Genomic DNA, 9,062 nt, shown 5'->3' with positions numbered 1-9,062 from the left:
GTCCATCTTCTACCCAAAAGACAAAAAGTTGACCACTAAAATAAAGTTAGTTTAGCTCTGTATGATTGATACTGACTAGCTTCACCTGGTTAATTAACAATTCTCATGTATTACTCTCCAATTTGATTCCTCCAACGTTATTTGCCGTCGATTAAAGCGCAGTGATCGTCGCGCTGCGCATGCTCCTGAGGGGGTCCCCCCCTTGTTGACAACATATCCGAGAATTCCGCATGAGGTTACAGGTTGATTATTATGTTTGCGATATTACCGCTGATATGGCGGCTGATTTGTCACAAGCATACCAACTTGCTAATCTAACACGCAATAAAAATGTCACATAATCATCCATTAAATATCAGCTTAATATTGAACAGTAATTACACACTGGATTGAGATCACATTTGATCATGATTTTCTTGAATCAGTTGAATGGGGCTCGCTCGAGCCATGGAGCTAAACACTTACCCGTACGCGTGTATATGCCAACAGACTATCAATGACCGGGCTCTGGTCTACGACATCGCTAGCAAGGACGAGAACTTTCATTTCAAGAGGCCCAACAGGAGTACAATTGACAAAAACGCAAGCTACAGAAATCTACAGCTCGCAGAGCAATGCCCGCTGCAGCACGAGCATCTGTTCGGTAGTCTGCATGAACGTCGGTGTCAAGAGAACCGGGTATATGGCACGCTACACTCGGCTGTGGAGAATCCAACTCCACTACGAAGTTTACCCCGTTGGGGGGTGCAAACGAGAATTCCGAGTACAGGTATCAAGTCAAGCGAAGGACCTTTCATAGGTCTTCTTGTTATGTGGGGGTTATCTCATTTGAAAGAGGATTCAGACCTACCCGGCAATCAGGAGGTACAACAACGAAGTTTGCGTAGCACCGTACCGGTACGCCCACACTAGCAAGCCGTTGGATCTCTGCCATGACCGTGCATAGGATCTCTCATAACGTCCCTACGTGTAGCCGTGCAATTTTCCTGCCAAATGCCGCGAAAACCCGCTCGTTTTGTCTATTGTGTCCTGTCATTTGACTATTTCTTGCCACGTATTAATAGAAGAAGTAAGAAATGGTGATCAACAGTGGGTCGTGGGCCAAGTCGTAGCGGGGCCGGTAGGTTGTGCCGCTGGTTGTGGGACGATTATATCCGTGTACGTCAACGTGGTGACCTTCTCCCTTATCGAAGCAACAGCATCTCCCGTGTCCTGCTCTGGCTTGCCGATCATGGTCTTGAGTGTAATTTTTGTGTTAGGCATTGTGCTTGTTGCTGGTCTACATATATATATACAATGTTGATCATTTCAGTGATGTATTTTTACTGTGCTGTACATAGCATTGTGTACAACCAGCGTGACCGCGCGCGATCAAACCCATTTGTTCACTGTGACTGCATGCAGTAAACTCAGCGACATAATGTGCAGAGTGTCTCAATGTTCGTAGCCTTAGGGCTACATGAGTTTACAGATAGAAATACACCACTGAAGTTCGTTTCCGATCTTAATATTTTACTATTGCATGATGTTGAGTCTTACAAAGGCGTTAACAAAGTGAGGGACCGCTCCCATCTCACTCCGATTGAAGTTGAGAAGACTTATGTTTACAAACATTTATGTTTATCAACAAAAAAATCGCGCACGCGCAGCGCGACGACCACTGCGCTTTAAATACGATAAAATCCATTAACGATATCTTTTGTGTAAATTATGCTTCTCAGATTTAAAAGCAACCCGTCGAATTCGATCATATGTTTGTACCCTCCGCGCGTTTTTGAAAGGCCATTGCCTGTATTCTAATTAGGCGCCGGGCCGTAAAAAGCGCCACCAGCGGCAGGATATTTTGGTCAGATTTTGCCGAATAAAAGTCAAATTTCAGCAACTTTGCAAGGGAAATCATAAAAGAGGATACTTCTCTGTCATACGTCTAGTTACAGACACCACAATAAAAGCAATTCAGAGTTCGTGTAGTGCTTTGTAGGTTTTATATCCGACCTTGTGTTTTCAAAAAAAAAAAACATTTGCTGATCGTTTGTCTTTACCTCGAAATTCACCCCGTTTAGGCCTTCCAGAGCAGCTTTGAAGAAAAGTGCCCCGTGGCACTTGTAAGGAAAACCATAATTTGTAGCGGGGGGGGGGGTGATGGGGTGATGGTCAGCGACGTTCAATGGTTAGTACATTGTTGCGTACACTGTTGCACGAAGTCTACGCAAATGTATCGTTGCCAACTAAATTGACTTGTTTCACATTACGCATTATGTTTTATGAAATATTTTACCCAAATAATACTATTATATCAGAAAATTATATCGTAACAATATCATACGGGTCTCTACGCACGGGTCAATGACACCATCAGCACAAAATTTGCAATTATAACAAGACATTTTCTGGACTCTAACTAATATTCGATGTTGATGTAATAACTGAATTTTCGCATTTATTCATCCATTTATTTGAAAAGTTGAACAATTTTGTCATCAAATTAATTCCAATGTGTAGCCTTAAAAGACGTTGACCAAATAGGGAATACGTTTATTTAGAGTTCACCAACCGCTTGTGACAACGTCCAGTTAGAACTCTCGTGATTTTTTCAGTGTCCATTTGCAGCCCCGGAGAGACACGCGTCCCAGGATAGCGTTACCTTGGCTGACGTTGACCTTGCCTTGGTTGGCCAAGTACGGTCGAATATACATGGCGCCCTCTATTGATAGCTACTTCGATTGCTATTGTTTTTGTTGTCGCCTCTATTTGACCACCGTCCCTCCACCCATGGTGGAGGGACGGTGATTTGACAGAGGATCGAGGTGACATATTGGTATTACAAGTTTTTCATTTGCTTTCTGGGAACAAGTAAATTATTTACCTTGAATGATACTGATTAGGGATCTGTATTAATGTAATTTTATTCTTTCTTTAGTTGTGGAAGATAACAAAAAATTAATTACACATTTCACTTTGACAAAAACTTGTGTTTACAAAGACTTGCTTATAATCCGAAAATTCATCAGTAGAGTTTTCCAAGTGCCTACATAAAAAAAAAATTAAAGTGAGTATAATCAATTCAAACCGGGTGTTTATAAAGTAGTTGCATATTAGTGCATTACTGCAGAGCGGGTTGACATACACAGGGAACATTTATGAAGTTGTACTACTTTGACAGACAGGTGATATTGTGAAGCGATTGTAAGGTTAGCAAGTTCAGGGGTTAAATTAGCCTCAGGAACATACATACCTTTCTGCACCACGTTGTGACAGCTCATTTTGGAGTATGAAAACTTTTCATTGTCTCAGTTTTTCGAAAGGCAGACCTTTTATTATTGAATAATTCTAAGGATGGTGGCCGTTTTGAAAAAAAAATGTTTGTTCCATACTGGTCAATATTCAATAGACACCTAATACCTTGCTCTTGCAGGTGCCGAGGTACAAGAAAGTAGGTCAAAGGTCATAACACACTTTTGAGAAATTATTTTGTGCTCTACTGGTAAATATGCGACCAAATTAAAGTATCTAGCTCTTGTAGTTTCCGAGATATGTGAAAGTTGGTCAAAGGTCATCTCAAAATTATGCAAAAAATTTCACTACTTGTTCATTAGAGCTGAAGATACCTCTGGTGAAAATGATTTTTTATACGTAATGTTTATCGTATTTACGCATTTCATGCATTTTGCAAACTAGAAAGTACACACACTGATGATGATTTTAATAAAACTTTAGTTTTAAGAGTATGTTGGTTTTTTGGAAAGATTTTTTGTGGCTATTGTAGGTTTTTTAATAAATGGCAATATGTTTGCCTAACCACATGACCTTTCTCAAACTGAAAGTATTAACACAAATGATAATATTAGTAAAAAATTGTCAAAATAGTGTGTCTGTTCTAGAAAACATTTTCATTATAAAATTGGGTGTTTCAAAATCCATGTGACTGCTTATTGGCAGACATAAGTGGATTAGATACAAGCATTATACATGGGAAATTTGAAGAAGACTTGATCTGTGGTTTTTGAATAGCCATTTGTTGATTTTTCATATAATTCAACACGAACTTCAGGTCACATGACTAGATGGAATTTCAAGGTCAGATAAACAGTTTGAAAGGTTAACGCTGTGGTTTTAGGTTGAAAAAGAAATGAAATGAGAAGAATTCAAACAATACCAATAGGGGCCAACATCCAAGTGCCAACGTGAGCCCTAACCGGGAAATAGAAGTGGAATTAAAATCATTCAGGCAGCTGTTTTTGATTTTTGTATTATTGTTCTGTATTATTATTATATTGGTGAGAATAAAAGAAACCAGCCTCACTGAGAGAGAGAGAGAGAGAGAGAGAGAGAGAGAGAGAGAGAGAGAGAGAGAGAGAGAGAGAGAGAGAGAGAGAGAGAGAGAGAGAGAGACACACACAGTTTGAAAAAGTCGATTTATTATCTTTTTACAGACTGCAGTTCAACAAATGGTCATTGTATAGGATTCTGAATGATAAAGATGTGGCAAGCAGAGTTGTTAAATTTGCCATTTTGAAATTTCCGACTGTAGTACACGACGTGGTGAAGTACAGGTATAAATTGCCAGTCTTGCTGAGAGTGTTAACGATCAGAACATTTTTGATAAAATGTAGATATTGGACCCCTTCTCTATGACTTAAAAAACTTGACCACAATTTGACCCATCAATTTGAACACTTATAGACAAACTTTAAAATTATGGTTATGACCCACGGATTTTCCCAAAATGTAGACTTTTGAGTCATATTGAATGAATAATAGTAGTGTTTGTACTTACTGTTGAAAAGTTTGAATTCTTCAGGGTGCATCTGTTCCAAATCCAGGGGTGCTTAGATGAACACCAACTCTGACATGTTTTTTGAATATTTCTGAAAAATCTCAGCAGTGCAACAGATGTACAGATGGTGTTGCAAGGAGACTACTTTACCAGCTCCATTGTTTTCATATCACCATGACAACATGACAAATACATCCATTTACACAATAGTATGGGTACCTTTGAACATTCCAACAGCAAACAGCAGTGTCTGTGAGAGTTTGTAATTAACTGTACCAGTAAAATCAGCATTCATTGGGTAAATTGTTAAAACTGCTTGTAATTCATCATCTCAAATTAAAATGCCATATCATTTTCAAAATCAAATATAAACTACCTTTTAATAATATTTTTAATGTAAAATAATATATCTACAGCACACATGATGTAGACAATATATTGTATTTATTAAAAGTTTGTAAATACATGATTGTAAAAGTGATAACCATTTCAATGAGGCCTTGAAGATACAGTAACCATGGCTACCAGAAAACAGATTTGTTGAAGGTTTAGTTCCTTAGGTTTGATATTTTTGTATCAAACACAGATTGCTTTACAAACTACACAGAGCAAGTCAATGCTCTCCAAGTTTCTTAAGTTGCAAAAAGCCATGGTAATATATTTTCAAATCTTAAAAATTCATTTTAACGTAATACAATCATTGCACTGGACAGCGATGGAGTTGAATGCTCATTGCTACATAAACACATGACATGTATTGCTGAAAAAATCTTAGAATGAGTTTCCATGACTTTACATCTTGGACCAATGTCTCCCTAAGAAATATCAGTTCATACCTTCTTGGTATTTCAGTGTGCAGACATTCAATCATCTTCAGGCAAACATGCGGAACTTGTATCTCTCTATAAAAACTGAGTTTAATGAAATTAAAATAAGAATTCTTACAGAAGTAATGTGTAAAAAAAGAAAGTGAAGTTGGATTTTGTGTAAATCACCGCAGTGCCAGAGTTTGCATAGATGCAACATTTTGTCAACATGACCATAATGACTATGAATTTTTTTGTGCAAGACATGAACAGCAGAGATGTGTTAAAGGAGATAGCAAATTGTAGACACAGACACATCAAATTAAGGATCCATAAATCAGTAAAAACATATTCACAACATTAATGAGATAGAATAATTCATAAATAATTAACTATTGTTAACAAATATAATAATTCATAAATAATTAACTATTGTTAACAAATATAATAATTCATAAATAATTAACTATTGTTAACAAATAAGCATCGGAGTAAAGAACTTATACATTGCATGGAACTTCCAAGTCTGCTCATCTTGTGTGGCCCTTTCTCTTCAGTCAGCAGCCTCAAATAAATAAAATTAGAATATTAATGACATGTTTGAATAATTCATTATTGTTGACAAATAAACATGAATTGAGTAAACAACTTACATTTTTAAGGGCAATTCCTTATCTGTTCATCTTGTGTGGCCCTTTCTCTTCAGTCAACAGCCTCAAATAAATAAAATTAGAATATTAATGACATGTTTGAATAATTCATTATTGTTGACAAATAAACATGAATTGAGTAAACAACTTACATTGTTCAGGGCAATTACATGTCTGTTCATCTTGTGTGGCCCTTTCTCTTCAGTCAGCAGCCTCAAATAAATAAAATTAGAATATTAATGACATGTTTGAATAAATCATTATTGTTGACAAATAAACATTGAGTAAACAACTTACATTTTTCAGGGCAATTCCATATCTGTTCATCTTGTGTGGCCCTTTCTCTTCAGTCAGCAGCTTTAAGTAAATAAAATTAGAATATAAATGAGATGTTTGAATAATTCATTATTGAAATATTGTTGACAAATAAACATGAATTGAGTAAACAACTTACATTTTTCAGGGCAATTCCATGTCTGTTCGTGGCCCTTTCTCTTCAGTCAGCAGCCTCAAATAAATAAAATTGGAATATTAATGACATGTTTGAATAATTCATTATTGTTGACAAATAAACATGAATTGAGTAAACAACTTACATTTTTTCAGGGCAATTCCATATCTGTTCATCTTGTGTGGCCCTTTCTATTCAGTCAGCAGCCTCAAATAGATAAAATTAGAATATGAATGACGTGTTTGAATAATTCATTATTGTTGACAAATAAACATGAATTGAGTAAACAACTTACATTTTTCAGGGCAATTCCATGTCTGTTCATCTTGTGTGGCCCTTTCTCTTCAGTCAGCAGCCTCAAATAAATAAAATTAGAATATTAATGACATGTTTGAATAATTCATTATTGTTGACAAATAAACATGATTGAGTAAACAACTTACATTTTCAGGGCAATTTCATGTCTGTTCATCTTGTGTGGCCCTTTCTCTTCAGTCATCAGCTTTAAATAAATAAAATTAGAATATTAATGACATGTTTGAATAATTCATTATTGTTGACAAATAAACATGAATTGAGTAAACAACTTTCATTTTTCAGGGCAATTTCATGTCTGTTCATCTTGTGTGGCCCTTTCTCTCCAGTCAGCAGCCTCAAATAAATAAAATTAGAATATTAATGACATGTTTGAATAATTCATTATTGTTGACAAATAAACATGAATTGAGTAAACAACTTACATTGTTCAGGGCAATTTCATGTCTGTTCATCTTGTGTGGCCCTTTCTCTTCAGTCAGCAGCCTCAAATAAATAAAATTAGAATATTAATGACATGTTTGAATAATTCATTATGTTGACAAATAAACATGAATTGAGTAAACAACTTACATTTTTCAGGGCAATTCCATGTCTGTTCATCTTGTGTGGCCCTTTCTCTTCAGTCAGCAGCCTCAAATAAATAAAATTAGAATATTAATGACATGTTTGAATAATTCATTATTGTTGACTAATAAACATGAATTGAGTAAACAACTTACATTTTTCAGGGCAGTTTCATGTCTGTTCATCTTGTGTGGCCCTTTCTCTTCAGTCAGCAGCCTCAAATAAATAAAATTCGAATATTAATGACATGTTTAAATAATTCATTATTGTTGACAAATAAACATAAATTGAGTAAACAACTTACATTTTTCAGGGCAATTCCATGTCTGTTCATCTTGTGTGGCCCTTTCTCTTCAGTCAGCAGCCTCAAATAAATAAAATTAGAATATTAATGACATATTTGAATAATTCATTATTGTTGACAAATAAACATGAATTGAGTAAACAACTTACATTTTTCAGGGCAATTTCATATCTGTTCATCTGTGTGGCCCTTTCTCTTCAGTCATCAGCTTTAAATAAATAAAATTAGAATATTAATGACATGTTTGAATAATTCATTATTGTTGACAAATAAACATGAATTGAGTAAACAACTTACATTTTTCAGGGCAATTCCATGTCTGTTCATCTTGTGTGGCCCTTTCTCTTCAGTCAGCAGTCTCAAATAAATAAAATTAGAATATTATGACATGTTTGAATAATTCATTATTGTTGACAAATAAACATGAATTGAGTAAACAACTTTCATTTTTCAGGGCAATTTCATGTCTGTTCATCTTGTGTGGCCCTTTCTCTCCAGTCAGCAGCCTCAAATAAATAAATTAGAATATTAATGACATGTTTGAATAATTCATTATTGTTGACAAATAAAGAATGAGTTGAGTAAACAATTTGAGTTTTTTAAAGGAAACTGCATTGTCTGTATTCTTCTTTGGCAACTTCTATCCAGTCAGGGTCCAGAAATAAAGAAATGAAAACAGAAAATAATAATTAGATTTTTTGATTTATTATGTTTTTAAAAAAAAGTGCAGTAAGTTACTGTTTGTGGGAGCTCCTAATGCGTTCACAGTGAAATCCTGTGAATCAACAACTGTCAAGTCAGGATGCATCAAGGAAAATGAGAATGCAATAATAATAAAAGGTTTTGAATAATTATTTTTCACAAAATTATTGTGAATCAAGTAAAAACCCACCTTTTTCATTTGTTCTGTAATCTCGTGCAAACATAACTGAGTAGGCAGGACCCTATAAAGAGAAAAGAAAAATAAAAACAGAATGTCGATTACATCTTTGAGTAACCGTGTTGAAATTTTTTTTAAATTTGCAAAATGATTTAATAAACACATCAACCCTTGCATTTCTATACACACATGCATATACATGCATAGACACACACACATACATACATACATACATATATATGCATACTTACGTAAAAACATGCATGCTGACATATGTACATACAAACGTACATACATACATACAGACGGACA

The sequence above is a fragment of the Ptychodera flava genome, chromosome 5 (genome assembly GCF_041260155.1).
Source record: "Ptychodera flava strain L36383 chromosome 5, AS_Pfla_20210202, whole genome shotgun sequence".
Taxonomy (NCBI): Eukaryota; Metazoa; Hemichordata; class Enteropneusta; family Ptychoderidae; genus Ptychodera; species Ptychodera flava.
This window is presented reverse-complemented; position numbering follows the sequence as displayed.